We start from the raw sequence: 16,981 nt of genomic DNA on the forward strand, positions 1-16,981 counted from the left end.
TTATGAAAAGTTCAATGCAAACTGATAATAAAACCAACAGGAGGGAACAAAAAAATACTGAAACCGATACACAAAAAGTTGAAAAGATAAAAAGTATAGCATTTTGCTTAAAGCTACTATTTGTTGTTCTTGGTAACACTCGCATTGTCCTAACTCAGGTTTTCTACATGTGGATCAACATAATTAAAGTCAACAATTAAACAAAATACACCGGGACTATTCACTTTTGGAGTTTTGTGTTCCTTGTAGAGCTTCTTCTTTTTACTCTAATTTAATATCTCTATATACAGCGAAGTTGCAGCCTTTTATTTAAAAAAAAAAAAAAACTTAATTTTTTTTGAAATCCTTATGAATAAACACAAGAGGTCACTTTACAGACCATATTCTTCTCCCAAAATAATGAGCTGCTTCTTACATGTTTCATGGCTTTGCAAATACTGCACCATCTTCTACTATTAATTCAACACTCTAGATGGTTGGAACGTTCTTAATGGGAAGGTCTGAATATTCAGTAGTCTCAGCTCAAGGAGGGAACAATCAATCCTTTTCTTCAAACACAGAGTAAGCCAATTTCTGCCGCACATTCCTGCCAAACCCACTCAAAACACACACAATGATTTTCCAGTGTCGTGCCAAACCACAAGACATGGGGTCAACAAACGTCACATCTGGATTGCCCAGTGAAGCGCTAATTAAAGGAAACTTGTAGCCAAAGAAACATTTAGACTAAAATGACTTACTTTCGAAAAATTCTGATTTCCTGGCTTTAATCCTTCCTGAGCCACTAACCACCAACAAGCAGGCAACAAGTGAAGTTGAAGCAAAGTCAGAACTCCCTATGTGTGCTATCAAATTATTTAGTGACTCAATGGGGGAGATTTACTAAAACCGATGCACACACATTCTGGTGAAGTTGTGCATAGCAACCAGTCAGCTTCCAGGATTTTTGTCAAAGCTTAGGCCTCATGCACACTTGACATTTTTACAGTTGCTATTTTTGGCTTCAGGCATTTTTTTCTGCAGCCATTAACTCCCCTGGCGGTATTCCCGAGTCTGGCTCGGGGTGGAATTGCAGTACCATTAGCGGTAACCCCGAGCCAGACTTGGGGCTGCATCGCAGGATCCAGGGAAAGTTACTTACCTCCTGCAATGTCTCCCAGCTGTGTGTGCGAGCCGTCCTCCGCTCGATTCACGCAGTGCCAAGTTCCGCCGGGCTCCGTTCCCTGCGAGCGTTGTGACGCACAGGGACGGAGGACGGCGCCAATTTAAAAAAAGTAAAAACACAGAATATATACAGTACACTGTAATCTTACAGATTACAGTACTGTATAAAAAAAAATACACATCCCCTTTGTCCCTAGTGGTCTGTTCAGTGCCCTGCATGCACTTTTATATTATAAATACTGTTTTTTTGCTTGGAATTTGGAGATCATCCATAGCAACCAAAAAGTGTCCCTTCATGTCAAAAGTGGTTTTAGACCAACTAGAAAACAGCAATAATAAATTAGAATCACTTGCAGAATTGAGCGATAGCGATTTGTGGGGAGATCCGTCATCAAACACTAAATCTAAATTTCAGTGTTTTTGATTTGATTACATTATTGAATAATTTGTATTATTATTATATTATTATTTGTTATAATTATTTATAGTTATTTATTATATTATAATTTATGATACATTTTTCAAACTTTATTATACCCGGGATGTCTATTGTGGTTTGGACAGATTTAAGTGAGTTATTTCTAAGAATTACAGGCCTACGATATAAAATGCCAAATTTCCATGCAAAATAATTGTACTGCTTTCAGCACCAAAAATCAGAAATAATCATACCGCCAGGGAGGGTAAACTCCCCAGCATGTTATCCTATGTGTCCATACACACATAGGCTGTCATCAGTGTTTTTGGCAAGGACATTTTCAGGGTGGAAAGAAAAAACCCCAGAACTAATGAGTTTCAAGAGAAGTTTTTCTGCTGTAAAAATGCTCTAACTCTGATAAAAATTTAAAAACAGTGAAAAAAGCTAAAAAAAACGGCTATTCTGTGCTCATCAGCGTTTTAGAGCCATAAGCTTTTGTGGGAGTGTAGTTTTGCTAAAACACACTAAAAATGCGAAAAAACACTACCAATCACCTTGTAAAACAACCCATTCAGTTTAAAATAGAAATGAAAGTCAAAACATTTTTGTAAAGATAATAAAAACATTATAAATACCGTTCTTCCCTTTTTTTTTATAACTGATCACACTCCCTCTTTTCTCAGATGCATAAGAGCTGGGGGAGGAGAAGCAGCAGCACACTGAGATTCCCAGTGAATGGCTGTGCAGTGGGGGTGTGTCAGGAAAAGTCTGATCATTAGAGGAGAACTGACCACGGCATACCTCCCAACATTTTGAGATGGGAATGAGGGACACCTACTAGCAAATGTATGCAGGCATAGGAACACGCCTCCCTGCCACAACCCAATTAACCTGCCTGGCGGTACGATTATTTCGGATTTTAGGTGCTAAAAGCGGTACAATTATTTTGCATGAAAATTTGGCGTTTTATATTGTAGTCCTGTAATTCTTAGGAATAACTCTCTTAAATCTGTCCAAACCAGAGTCTAGCAGACATCCCGGGTATAATAAAGTTTGAAAAATGAAATCATAAATTATAATATAATAAATAACTATAAATAATTGTACCAAATAATAATATAACAATAATAAAAATTATTCAATAATGTAATCAAATCAAAAACACTGAAATTTGCTCAGTTGCAGAATTGTCACTGTCATTACTTTTCAATATTTGATGACGGATCTCCCCACAAATCGTTATCGCTCAATTCTGCGAGTGATTCCAATTTATTATCGCTATTTTCTAGCTGGTCTAAAACCACTTTTGATGTAAAGGGACAGTTTTGGTTGCTATGGACAATCTCCAGTTTCCAGGCAGAAAGAACAGTTTTTATAATATAAAACTGCATGCAGGGCACTGGACAGACCACTAGGGACAAAGGGGATGTGAAATAATTACATACAGCAATGTATTCTGTAAGATTACATTATACTGTATGTATACTGTGTGTTTCACTTTTTGGATTTGGCGCCGATCTCCGTCCCCGTGCGTCACAACGCTCGCAGGGAACAGAGATCGGCTCCGTGATAGATCGAGCGAGACACGGCTCGCTCGTACAGCGGGGGGACATCGCTGGATCCGGGGGAGAAGGTAAGTAAACGTCCTCCTGGATCCAGCCAGACTCGGGAAGACCGTCAGGGGGGGTTAAAGGAGAATTAACAAAAAAAGGGTAATTAAATCCACAAGGGCTTTTTTTTTACCACTACTATTCCTATATATTGGCTTTTAAAATGTACAAATGCAGCAATTTAGAAACTGGATGAATTGGGAATTGCTGGAGAGGGTGTGGACAACAAGGGAACGCGGCACACATTTGGTGGGAATGCCCAAAAATTAGAAAGTTCTGGAGAGAAATATTAGATCTGATAAAAATAATAACAGGAACTCAGGTACCAGAAAACCCTTGGGCATGTCTTTTCCATGGTACAGATACCCCAACCCAAAAGTATAAAGAGGCCCTCATAGGTCATTTAATAAACGCGGCAAAAAGTCTGATCCCAAAAAATTGGAAGCAGGTAGGAGCTCCAAAACTGAGGGAATGGATAGAAAGAGTAGACGATATGTATAGAATGGAGGGATGGGAAGAAGATGAGGAGAGTGGAAAAAAGAAATTCCGAAAGAAATGGGAACAATGGAAATCATTCAAATTAACGAAGAAATATAGCGAGGCAGTAGGGCTATAGGATGGGGGGGGGAGGGGGATGAGGGGGGAATGGGAGGGGGGAAATAAAGGAATCAGGGGGGGGGGATTGAACAAGGAGAAAGAAGTATTATATTTTTATCAGCCTGGAGGGGAAAGGAGAAGACAGGGCGGGGAAAGGGGGATCTTCCCCCCTCCCTGCTCCCTGCTAGTTCAGAAAGGGGTATTAAAAGGGGAATCCCCTCAAGGCTCAAGGTTTAGGATGTTTTTTCCTCGCATACTATGGTTTATGTTTTATATTTTGTGTATAAAAAAAAAAATTAAATAAATAAAGAATTTAAAAAAAAAAGAAACTGGATGAAAGGTTTAGCACTGGGAAACACCTTTTGAAAGATAAAAATTGCATTTTCTTCTACAAAGAAATGGATCAGACCAAAATGAGGGACAAATGAGGGGGAAGAGGGACAGAGGAACATTGCTCCAAATCAGGGACAGTCCCTCAAAATCGAGGACAGTTGGGAGCTATGCTACAGTGTGCTGTCCTGCTTAGTGTGGTCAGTTATTAATAGGAAAGGGGGCTAGCAGGAACACCAGGGATTTCACATAAAGGAATCAATACAAAGAGAACAGGATACTTTCTCATACAAGTACATCAGGCAGATATGAGGAATATGAAGTGTTGGGGTAACAAACAATTTAATTAAAGAAGCTGAAGTTAGAAGCTGATTGGCTACCGTGCACAACTGCACCAGATTTTGCACTCTCCAGGTTTTAGTAAATCAACCCCATGGCGTCTGACAACTGGGAGCATTGGAGTTGATTCATTTATAGAGCCTGTATTCTTCCTGGTCAGACAGCCCCTGTTTGACAGACTTTCAGTGAAATGATAGGCATGGTGAAAACATTGTGCAACACTACTATGCAGCAAATACGCATGTTCTATACATATAAATTAGGCTTGTGCAATTCGTTTCGTAACGAATCAAAATTCGGCTGAATTTTGCATCTTTCGGACATTTGGATGCATCCGAATGTCCGAATAAAAAAATAACCAATAACAACGAATACGAAAGAAATATAACGAATGAATTCGATAATTCTTTAAAGATCTAATGAAACAAAAGGTCAGCTCAAAGTAAATCTTATAGTCCAATCATCTAATTAATTTTGTACCGGAGGATGGATTACTGGCAAAGTGACATTCCTGAGAACTGAGTTAGAAGGGTGTTGTATTGTATTTGAGCCGATGAGAAGAGACGTTGTCATTGTGTGTGTTAAAAGATTCAATAAACAAACGACTTTCCAAACTACGAATCATTATCACGAATGTCTATACATACATAAATAGTGAATTTCAATGAATACGAACTAATGAATTAGACACTCTACGAATAATAACAAATTATCCGAAAAACGTATTAACGTAACATAACGGATATAACAGAACGAAATGATGTATTTTACGAATGACAACGAACCGAAACTAAACGAAATTTTCCTTTGTGCACAAGTCTAATATAAATACTTGTAAGCTATATGTAGAAAGGAAAATGTTAAAAACAATTTAAAAAAAAATACCTATAAAAAAATAAATAAATAATTAAGTAATCTTATAGGTATATAAAAAATAATAATATTTGTTCCTCAATTAGCAAGCAAAGATTGGCATAGCTTATACCTGGGCCAGGTAGGATGCTGAAAATAACGATATCCTGATGTTGCAGGACCGGAGAAACAGTAGCCATGGCACTACTGTAAAATGAAAAAAAAAAAAAAAAAAAAAAGCTAGCTGTCAGACTGCGTTCATCATAAGTGGATGAAGAGCGCAGGCCGCTGGGACCAGAATACTGCAGCTGATAAGCACTCTCTGCGGAGGAGAGATATTCTCACCACCACATACAGACCTGAGTATTTTTCACTTTGTGATTACAGCCGAATTTGTATTAATTCTTACAGGGACCTTTTCCATGCAGATTTTGTCTTTCCTAAACCTTAGGAAAGGTCAACTCGGTAGACCCTTTTTTTTTACATACTGTAATCAGAGCAGGACTTACCATTGGACTTGACTGGGCTCAAGCCCATGGGCCCCGCCCAATAGGGGGCCCCACAGAGATACATAGCCAAGTGTGCTCGGCTCGGCTCGGCTCACAGTCCCGCCCTATGATGTACATAACACAGGGACTGGGCGTGACTGTGAGCTACTCCGCTCGGGACTGCGAGAGACTCATCCATGTTGGCCTGGGCTCCATCCAGTGTGCTGGACGGGCGATCAGCATATCTCCCAGAAAGACCTTTCATCATCTGTGTATGACGGGGATGAGGGGGGCTGGCAGACAAGCCTGCAGTGTCCTCCGGGGAGCTCTCATAGGGCTGCACTGCATCTGTGTGCTTAAAATTTGTTTACCCGGGAGAAGTATGCAGTGCAGTGTGGGCCGGACTGGGGGGGGGGGCGGGACTCTGGCCGGGGAGAACAGACATCGGACTGAGTGGAAATGCATGGAGCAGGAGAGGGGTACTCTGAGGAGTCGGCTGAGGACACACCAATGCAGGGAATGCACAACTAAAGAGCAGCCAGTGCGATAGTCGAGCATGGAGCTCTGCTAGTCACCCTCCACCTCCAGCCACCCGTGTGCATGGTGCACTGGTACCCCTAGCTGCTTATGCTGCTGCTGGCCATATGTAGAGGGGGCTGCATGGGCCCCCTGCATCACAGGGCCCGGTTGCGGTCGCGACTGCTGCACCCCCTATAGTTACGCCCCTGCCTGTAGGTCAAAGTGGTTTGTAAGGGTTTACAAACTCCTAGAAGGGGGGCGAAACGTGTCAGGGGGTGAGGCCTTGTTTTTCGATTTTGCTACTACCCTGCATATTGGTAAACACGAGTCTCACTAGGAAGAACAGGTAGAGTTTGATCCCACTTTAAGCAATTCCCTTTTTGTGTGGTAGCTAGAGTAAGAATGAGGGAAAATCTTCCCTAAGGCTGGATTCACACCTATGGCATTTTTAGTGCTTTTTGCATTTTGCAGATTTGCTCTACAGAACGTGTTCCATAGGAAACCAGGTTAAATGGGGGCTGTAGTGCAATTCTGCAAAATGCAAAAAGCACAAAAAATGCATAGGTGTGAATCAGGCCTAATAGGGACACAGATGCCAAATAATAAACTGAGGTTAATTCTTTTTCCACTCCAGCCAAAATAAAAAATAAAAGAACAACCTTTGTCAAGACTTAAATTTTAAATTCTGAATATGCTCTTGTATGCATTGGACTACAGAATCCACCAATCAATACCTTGTGCATCTGAACCTATAAGGCACAATAAAGTCTACAAGGAATCTGAAGCTCTCCACCATGGGATCAGATAAAGAAAAAAATGTAATTTAAATGGGCTAAGGAGTTCAATCATTTTATATAAGATAGGTTTAACCTTCAACACTAAACTAGTACAGCCACCCAGGTCATAAGTTTCGTTGAACTTTCTGCACAGTTATTAATACCGCTTGAAAACCATCAAAGTAATTGGGTTCCTTAGATAAGTAGAATTGCCTTGGATACTGCATGCAGAACCCATCTGGGAAACCTCATTTTTATATTCTCAGAATCAATAGATTTCATCATTAAAATACATTTTGAACCCAATAAAAATGTCTGCTGGTTTCAGAGAGAAGTAATAAAGCGTGTTAAGCCTTTGCACATAATCCTGTCTGATTAGGTGACAGAGCAATTTTTTTGTCTTCTTTTGACTTGTTACTTAATGACGAGGCGGCTCACTGTCATTCACTCACCCATAGCTCTGCTGCAGGAATCTCGCAAAACGCGATCACAACTAGCCTATTAACCCTGTCACCGATACACAGGACACCGGCATCGCACAGCGCATCAAAATGACAGTACAAAATGGACTGAGTCTAGACACTGTGTATATATATTTCTACTGACATGATTAATAACAATTACTTCTTCATACAAGAGCAATGCAATAAAACAGATAAAACTAGATTTTGGATACAAATAAAAAAAGAGCTGCGCCAAAAAAAAAAAAAAATAGAAAAGGAACTACGCCAATAAGAAACTAAATAGCAACCAATACTATAAATAAATAAAAGTTCATAAAAAAGTTTTGTATATTGAAGAAAAAGCCGATCACACCACAGTGATTCAACACTTCCTTATCACTACTGTGCCCAGCCACCGACAAATAAATGCGCTTACCAGACGGTAGAGCGTAAGGAGCGTTATGGTATCAAGCCAATGACAACCCCTCGCCTCCACCAGATGCCTTGCAAATCAGGGACAAGCGATCCATGTATTGAGGATCATATGATGCTCCACATTTCCATTTACACCCAATGCATATGCTCAGAATATAAAGAGAGAGAAGCTTCCCATAGTGTAAACATTTTTTTAATACTTGTTTAATTGTAACAGAAATACACTTACATAAATACAGAGCTAGATCGCATATAAAACAAAGCCGGCCGGCAAATCGGGAGCCCGTCCTCCTCTCGTAACACGTGGTGACGTCACACCGTGCCCTCCCATACGCGTTTTGTCAGACGTGACGTTTTCAATGGGGAACGGGCACGCCGCAACGCACCACCATTAAAGTGGAAGTAAACCCAACGATTTAAACAGTTAAAAAAAAAAGGAATGCCGGGAATCCTAACTGCACATTGGCTGTGCTCTCAGCCGAACTATCAAGCCATCCAATGGCTGGTGTCATAACGAATCACATGTGCAGCACCATAGCAGTTGAAGATTAAACAGAGGCAAAGATGGCAGCTTCCATGGCTGAAAACGATAGGGGAGTTTACTTCCACTTTAAATAGAGCCAGACATCGTTCTGAGACATAGAGGTCCAGCCAATGGAGCCATCTTAAGTGTGGGCAAAACATCTATATCTCCTAGCGTGCTATGAGGGCAAGCCAAAAAGATCGTCATAACACGAATATATTCTCCCTAACACTATTTGGCAAATATCAGTAGCTAAAATCTAATTTAGAAAGCCTGAAAAATAATATTATATAAAATTAAAACAAAATACAGGTAATAATACTAATGATACCTAAACCATCATGTTTATCTATTTCAATCCCTATGCACCTAAAAAATAGTAGTGTTGATCATATGTCTTAATTAAACCCAAGCCATATGATTCTATCATAATTAATCATAATTAACTAATGTGAATAAGTTGGTAAACAACAAAGACAAAAAAAATATATATGTTCGTATTAAAGAGGAGGGCCGGTTTTGAATTTTTTTTTTTAAAAGTCAGCAGCTGCAAACACTGTAGCTGCTGACTTTTAATAAGCCCACTTACCTGTCCAGGGCACCCGCGATGTCAGCCGCCCGAGGCTGACCCGTCCCTCGGTCTCGGGTCCCGGCGCCGCCATTTTGGGTAAGGGAAACAGGCAGTGGAGCCTTGCGGCTTCACTGCCCGTTTCCTACTGCGCATGTGCGAGTCACGCAGCGCTTTGTGAATGGGACGCGCTGTGTTCTGGGACACACAGTTCCCAGAACACAGCGCGACCCATTACCCAGAAGACGACGCACCGAGGAGAGAAGAAAGAAGATCTCCGCTGAGGAGGAAGAGGCAGATTAGGATGATGTGCCTAGCAACAGGCATTTCTGGTAAGTAAAATAAAAAAAAAATTTCATTTTTTTCTAATGATTTTTTTCAAATTTTTAATGTATTTTCTTTTTTCAGAGTGGCCCTCCACTTTAATAGTGATATTAGTAGTATTAGTAGTATAGTATATTTTGGATAGGATATTCCAGGTAGAAGCTCATGATTGTGAAAAGAGATTTTTTTCTAAGGGCTTTGTTATCACTCAAAGTCTCAACTTTAAAGACCAAATTCTTATGTAACAGCACATTTCTACATTATAAGGAATGTCATCCAGCTGTCAGTTCCTTTACCATCCGCTATTATATGTTTTGATTCAAGAAACAGGGTGGAGAGAGAACCGTGCGACTCCAAGAACGTACAATTTTCTTCTTTGGAAGTGCAGATGTGTATATAAGGTATTGTATTAATAGATCAAAAGCGAGTCTGAATTGAAGCAAATTAACAACATAATTATCCCATGCTGCACCCTCCAGGCAGACCTTGAAAGTCTGTGCCTAGGCACAATCACTTGGCTGTGGCTCAAGGTCTGCTTTTTAACACTTAAAACTTTAAGCCCTTGTACACACGGGTCGGACATTCCGACAACAAAATCCGTCCGATTTTGTCCGACGGATTTTGTCCGAAACTTGGGTTGCATACACACGGTCGGACAAAGTTGTCGGAAAATCTAATCGTACGTAACGTGATGACGTATTTTAGTTATGACGGGACTACGTTCAGGCTAGTAGCCAATAGCTTTGAATAAAAAGAATAAACTACCGGAGCACAAACAATATCCGATCTCAATTTTCTTTGTTTGCTGCAACCTGGTATAAAAAAAAGTCACTTTGTGGACCAATCTAAATAAAATGTATGGGCTGCGCTAACTCTACTTTTGTTTTACCTAAAGTAAAACACCTACTTGCCTGTGAAAAAAATATAATATAAATCCCCATATCACAATATTACAAAAGTGCCAAATGTGAACTAAAAGTTATTCAGAAAATGCTCAAATATATTAGTGCCACTGCAGAGTCAACCCGTTACCTGGGTTGGTCATCCATGCATTGGCATCAAATATTTAAAGTGCCTTAAGCCCCGTACACACGAGCGGACTTATGTCCGACAGACTTCCGAAGGAGTTCCGCCGGAGTTCCGACAGAGTTCTGACGGACTTTTCGAATGAGCAGACTTGGCCACACACAATCACACCAAACTCCGACGGATTCGAACGTGATGACGTACGACTGGACTCGAATAAGGAAGTTCATAGCCAGTAGCCAATAGCTGCCCTAGCGTCGGTTTTAGTCCGTCGGAATAGCATACACACGAGTGAATTTTTCGGTAGGAACTGGGTCCGGCGGAGTTCCGTCGGAAAAATTTGAAGCATGTTCCATTTTCTAAAGTCTGTCAGACTTTTGCGAATCAAAAGTCCGTTGCAGCCCACACACGATCGAATAGTCTGACGGAATCATTCCGTCAGACTTTGGATGTTGAAAAGTCCGCTCGTGTGTACGGGGCTTTACAGTGCCTTGCCATCCAACAATAAAAGTGCCTAAACACCGAACAATACAAAATAAAAGTACTATGAATGTCCTAAGAAAATCATCACAGGGGTGTGGGTGTTCCCTTGTTTGGTGTTTAGGCACTTTTATTGTTGGATGGTAAGGCACTGTAAGGCACTTTAAATATTTGATGCCAATGTATAGATGACCAACCCAGGTAACGGGTTGACTCTGCAGTGGCACTAATATATTTGAACATTTTCTGAATAACTTTTAGTTCACATTTGGCACTTTTGCAATATTGTGATATGGGGATTTATATTATATTTTTTCACAGGCAAGTAGGTGTTTTAATTGAGTTTAGCACTTTAGGTCAAACAAAAAAGTAGAGTTAGCGCAACCCATGCTTCACATATAGCCAATAGCTTTGGACTAGGAATTTGATCTGAGCATGCGTGGCACTTTGTCCGATCGGAATTCTGTACAAACGATCGGACAAAGTCCAATCGGATCATGTTGTCGGAAAATTTTATAACCCAGCTCTAAAACTTTGTCGGTCGGATATTCCAACGCAAACAGTCCGATGGAGCCCACACACGGTCGGATTATCCGACAACACGGTCCGATCGGACATTTTCCGCCGGAATGTACGACCGTGTGTACAAGGGCTAACACCCGTCTGAACCTTCATCAGAACAGAAAGCGAAGGATAAATTGGAATGGGATCACAAACAGCAACAAAAAGCTGACAGGGGTTCTAACTTTGTGCAACTAAAGGCTCCATGCACACTAGCATTTGTTTATAAGCTCAGAAAAAATGCTGGATAAAAAATGCTGATAATATGGTTTTGTGCTGGTTTGCAGTAGCGTTTTAGTAGCTTTTAGAAGCTTTTATTAGTGTTTAGCAGCATAATGCCCCTGTACACACGGTCGGACTTTCCGACGACAAAATCCGTCTGATTTTTCCAGATGGATTTTGGCCCAAATTTGTCTAGCATACACACGGTCGCACAAAGTTGGCAGAAAATCCGATCGTTCTGAACGTGGTGACGTAAAACACGTACAACGGGACTATAAATGGGCCAGTAGCCAATAGCTTTCGTCTCGTAATTTATTCTGAGCATGCGTGGTGGCACTTCGTGCATCGGGCTTGTCTACACACGATCGGAATTCACGCGATCGGATTTTGTTGTCGGAAAATGTTAGATCCGACTCTCAAACTTTGTGCGTCGGAAATTCCGACGGAAAAAGTCAGATGGAGCCCACACACGCAATCTGATCGCACATTTTCCATCGGAAAATCCAACCGTGTGTACAGGGAATTTGAGTGTTATTATCATTTTTACAGTACATGAAGAAAAAAAAAAACACAAAAAAGCTGAGTGTTTTTAGGAAAGTTTTTGTATTGTATAGAAGCGTTTAAGAGCATTTAGCGTTTTTTTTTCTGCGGGGAAAAAAAAAAAAAAAAAACTCCAAAAACAATGTTTTTTCTGCTCATAGACACTGAAGCTCAAAAATGCTCATAGCCTAAAGTAGTGTGCATGGACACATACAGTATCTCACAAAACTGAGTACACCCCTCCCATTTTTGTAAATATTTTATTATATCTTTTCAAGTGACAACACTGAAAAACTGACTCTTTGCAACAATGTAAAGTAGTAATAGAGCTTGTATAACAGTGTAAATTTGCTGTCCCCTCAAAATAGCTCAACACAGCCATTATTGTTTAAACCGCTGGCAACAAAAGTGAGTACACCCCTAAGTGAAAAATAGCAATTACCATTTTCCCTCGCCGATGTCATGTGACTCGTTAATGTTACAAGGTCTCAGGTGTGAATAGGAAGCAGGTGTGTTAAATTTGGTGTTATCACTCTCACTCTCTCATATCGGTCACTGGAAGTTCAATATGGCACCTCATGGCAAAGAACTCGCTGAGGATCTGAAAAAAAATACTTGCTGCTCTACATAAAGATGGCCTAGGCTATAAGAAGATTGCCAGGACCCTGAAACTGAGCTGCAGCATGATGGTCAAGACCATACAGCGGTTTAACAAGTCAGGTTCCACTCACAACAGGCTTCGCCATGGTCAACCAAAGGAGTTGAGTGCACTCGCTCAGCCTCATATCCAGAGGTTGTCTTTGGGAAATAGACGTATGAGTTCTGCCAGCATTGCTGCAGAGTTTTAAGGGGTGGGGGGGTCAATCTGTCAGTATTCAGACCATACTCTGCACACTGCATCGAATTGGTCTGCATGACAAGAAAGCCCGCAAACAGTTTGCTGGAGACAAGCAGACCAAGGATATGGATTACTGGAACCATGTCCTGTGGTCTGATGCGACCAAGATAAACTTATTTGGTTCAGATGATGTCAAGTGTGTGTTGCAGGAAACCATGGTGGTGGGAGTGTCATGGTCTGAGGCTGCATAAGTGCTGCCGGCACTGGGGAGCTACAGTTTATTGAGGGAACCATGAATGTCAACATGTACTGTGACATACTGAAGCAGAGCATGATCCCCTCCCTTCGTAGACTGGGCCGCAGGGCAGTATTCCCACATGATAACGACCCCAAACACACCTCCAAGACGACCACTGCCTTGCTAAAGAAGCTGAGGGTAAAGGTGATGGACTGGCCAAGCATGTCTCTAGACCTAAACCCTATTGAGCATCTGTGGGGCATCTTAAAATGGAAGGTGGAGGAGCGCAAGGTCTCTGACATCCACCAGCTCCGTGATGTCATCATGGAGGAGGGGAAGAGGACTCCAGTGTCAACCTGTGAAGCTCTGGTGAACTCCATGCCCAAGAGGGTTAAGGCAGTGCTGGAAAATAATGGTGGCCACAGAAAATATTGACACTTTGGGCACAATTTGAATATTTTCACTTAGGGGTGTACTCGTTTTTGTTGCCAGCGGTTTAGACATTAATGGCTGTGTGTTGAGTTATTTTGAGGGGACGGCAAATTTACACTGTGAGGCCGCGTACACACGGGTGGATTGTCTGCCCAACTTAGTCCGCTGAACCGTGTTTCAGCGGACAATCCGCTCGTGTGTGGGCTTCAGCGGACTTTTTCAGCGGACAGTCTGACGGACTTTGTCTTTCGGAATTTCCGTAATTTTGTCCGTCCAAACTTGGTTTTGTCCGTCCAAACTTGGTTTCAGCGGACAGTCTGCTCGTGTGTAGGCAAGTTGGACGGACTAAGTATGGCGCATGCTCAGAAAGGGTTTACACGGCCGAAGGTTGCATTGCAGTGTATTGGACGTCGTTTTTCTAGTCCCGTCGTACGTGCTGTACACGTCATCGCGCAAGTTTTCAGCGGACTGTCTGTTCATTGTGTGTGGTCAAGTCCGTTCATTCAAAAGTTGAACGGACTGTCGGTCGGATTGTCTGACGGACTTAGTTGGGCAGACAATCCGCCCGTGTGTACGTGGCCTTATACAAGCTGTACACTCACTACTTTACATTGTAGCAAAGTGTCATTTCTTCAGTGTTGTCACATGAAAAGATAGAATAAAATATTTTTAAAAAATGTGAGGGGTGTACTTACTTTTGTGAGATACTGTATATTCATGTGTACAGTAAGTTGTAGACATAACAATAAATTAAAGAATATTTTGACAATCTGGGCTGGTATATATTACAAAATATTTTTGAGTAATAACAGAATACAAATAATAATCATAACAGCAACAGTGAAAGTTGTATTGTATGCTCCCTATTGGTGATCAGTGAGGTGCACCTTATGCCGTGTACACACGATCGAATTGTCCGGCGTACATAGTCCGGCAAACAATCCAGCGGATAGTCCGGCGGACTTTCTACCGAACGGACTTGGCCACACGGACACACAGAAAGTCCGGTGTTTGCTAGCGTGATGACGTACAGCGCGTACGACGGGACTAGAAAAAGGAAGTTCAGTAGCCAATAGCTTCCTTTTCGTAATTTGAGCATGCGTCATTCTTAGTCCGCCGTACTAGCATACTGACGAATGTATTGTCCGCTGAAACCCAAGTCCGGCGGTAAGATTGGAGTGCAAAAATACTTTCTAAGTCCGCCGGACTTTACGCTGAGAAAGTCCGCTGAAGCCCACACACGATCGAATTGTCCGGTGAAATGCGTTTCGGCGGACTAAAAAGCAGCATTAAAAACCTGCCCGAAGCCATGTTTTGCTAACGCTTTTAGGCATGGCAATATTAATCTATTCTGACCACTGGAATGAACGAATGCTCAAACGCTAAACACGCCTACCATTTAAGCACATTTAGATGCGTTTATACACATCAGTTGTTTTTTGGTGCAATGCAGTGGCTCTGGGTATTTTTTTTTTCTTCCTCTAAACACCTATGTGTACAAGGACACATAGGCAAACATAGAGGGGCATTTAGAGGCAGAAAAAAAATTCATAGGTCCTTTAGGCTGGGTTCACACCTACTGTATGTGAATTGGATGCAGCTTACACCGCATCCAATTCGCAGAACATTTTAAAATCTATTAGTTTCGATCAGTCTGGTACACATATGTGCGTTGCATTCGCACTCTGCATTGCCCAAAAAAGAGTGCGTTTTCTAGGCAGTGTGGAGCGAATTGCAGGCACATATTCTTCTACAGGAACGCATCTGATTCGCAGATGCGTTCCGTTGTGAACAGGCATTCTCTCCCCCTCCTCACTACACATCTCCCCTCTCCCTGCTCAGCTGATCTGCAGATACAATGGAGAGGCACCGCTGAACAGCTGCTTTTTCTCTTCGCAGAGCTGGGATTCACACTGAACCAGTGTGAACCCAGCCTTAATATGGTGTTTTTGATGTCCTGTGTGTATGAGGCCTTGGATTGGTAGCCAGTAGGAAAAGAACTCTTGACAATGGTTGTCAGTGGGAAAAGGACCCTCATACACTAATAGTCAGTGGGAGAAAGGCCCCATTACATTAGTGGTCAGTGGAAAAATGCTCCTTACATTGGTGGTCAATGGCAAGAATGTACCTTACATTTGTAATCAGTAAGAAGAATGCTCCTTACCCTGATGGGAATGCTCTTTACAGTACTGGCTAATGGGTAGACTGCCCCTACAATGTTGGTCAGTGGGAATAATTCCCCCTTAGACCCCTTTCACTCCAAGGGCGTTTTGCAGGCGCTACAGCGTTAGAAATAGCGCCTGCAATCCGCCCTCAAACTGCTGCTCCTTTGTCTCCAGTGTAAAAGCCCCGGGGGCTTTCACACGGGAGCGTTGTGCTAGCAGGACGTCAGGGAAAAGTCCTGCCAGCAGCTTCTTTGGAGCGGTGAAGGAGCGATGTGTTTACCGCTCCTCCACCACTGCTCCCCATTGAAATCAATGGGGCAGCTCTGTATTACCGCAGGCAAAACACCGCTATTGCGGCGTATTTCGGGCGGTTTTAACCCTTTCTCGGCCGCTAGCATGGGTAAAAGCACCCTGCTAGCGGCGGAAATGCGCTGTAAATTCAACGGTAAAACGCAGCTATTTTTAGCCAACGTTATAGGCTCGGCGGTGTGAAAGGGGTCTTACAGACAGCAAAAAAGATATTTGGTAATAGTGGTTTCTTATATGAGAGTAGAGAAATTGCTTATCGCTCAACAAAACCTGGGCAACCTTTGAAGGAACCCTGGTTGAAAAAAAGGTTTCACAAGCCTACCAGAAGTTTGATAGGCATACCCTACCCACTGTTGCTTCTGATTGATTGCAGAGATGATTTCCTCAGTACTGTATTCAGGGTTTAGAAACAGAAAAATCTGTACAATGGATAATACAGTGTGCCTGAGAAAAGGTGCAGCTACAGAATGACTACTGTAATTGCAGGGTGCACTTTCATGGGAAGTAGTAAAACTCAACTAGGAAGTAGTGGAATGACATTTCAGGCCGTGCAGTGTGGAGGACATGTAAAAACCACAAGAATCACTGAACTAAACTGCAAATCCTTTGGTAGGAAAAAAAAAAAAACTTCAGGTACTTCATTTAGCCCAGGGGTGCTCAACCTGTGGCTCGCCAGCTGTTGCGGAACTACAAGTCCCTTGAGGCATAGCAAGACTCCGACAGCCACAAGCATGACACCCAGAGGCAGAGGCATGATGGGACTTGTAGTTTTGCAACAGCTGGA

At 42.0% G+C, this 16,981-nt stretch overlaps 1 protein-coding gene across 3 annotated transcripts in view; it reads right to left on the minus strand.

The window, feature by feature from the left end:
* ARHGEF9 (Cdc42 guanine nucleotide exchange factor 9) overlaps positions 1-16,981 on the minus strand; it is a 659,595-nt gene that overhangs the window by 186,284 nt on the left and 456,330 nt on the right. The window lies entirely within an intron of this gene.

The sequence above is a fragment of the Lithobates pipiens genome, unplaced genomic scaffold (genome assembly GCF_037356315.1).
Source record: "Lithobates pipiens isolate NorthernLeopardFrog02 unplaced genomic scaffold, aLitPip1_a1.2 Scaffold_1, whole genome shotgun sequence".
Classification (NCBI taxonomy): domain Eukaryota; kingdom Metazoa; phylum Chordata; class Amphibia; order Anura; family Ranidae; genus Lithobates; species Lithobates pipiens.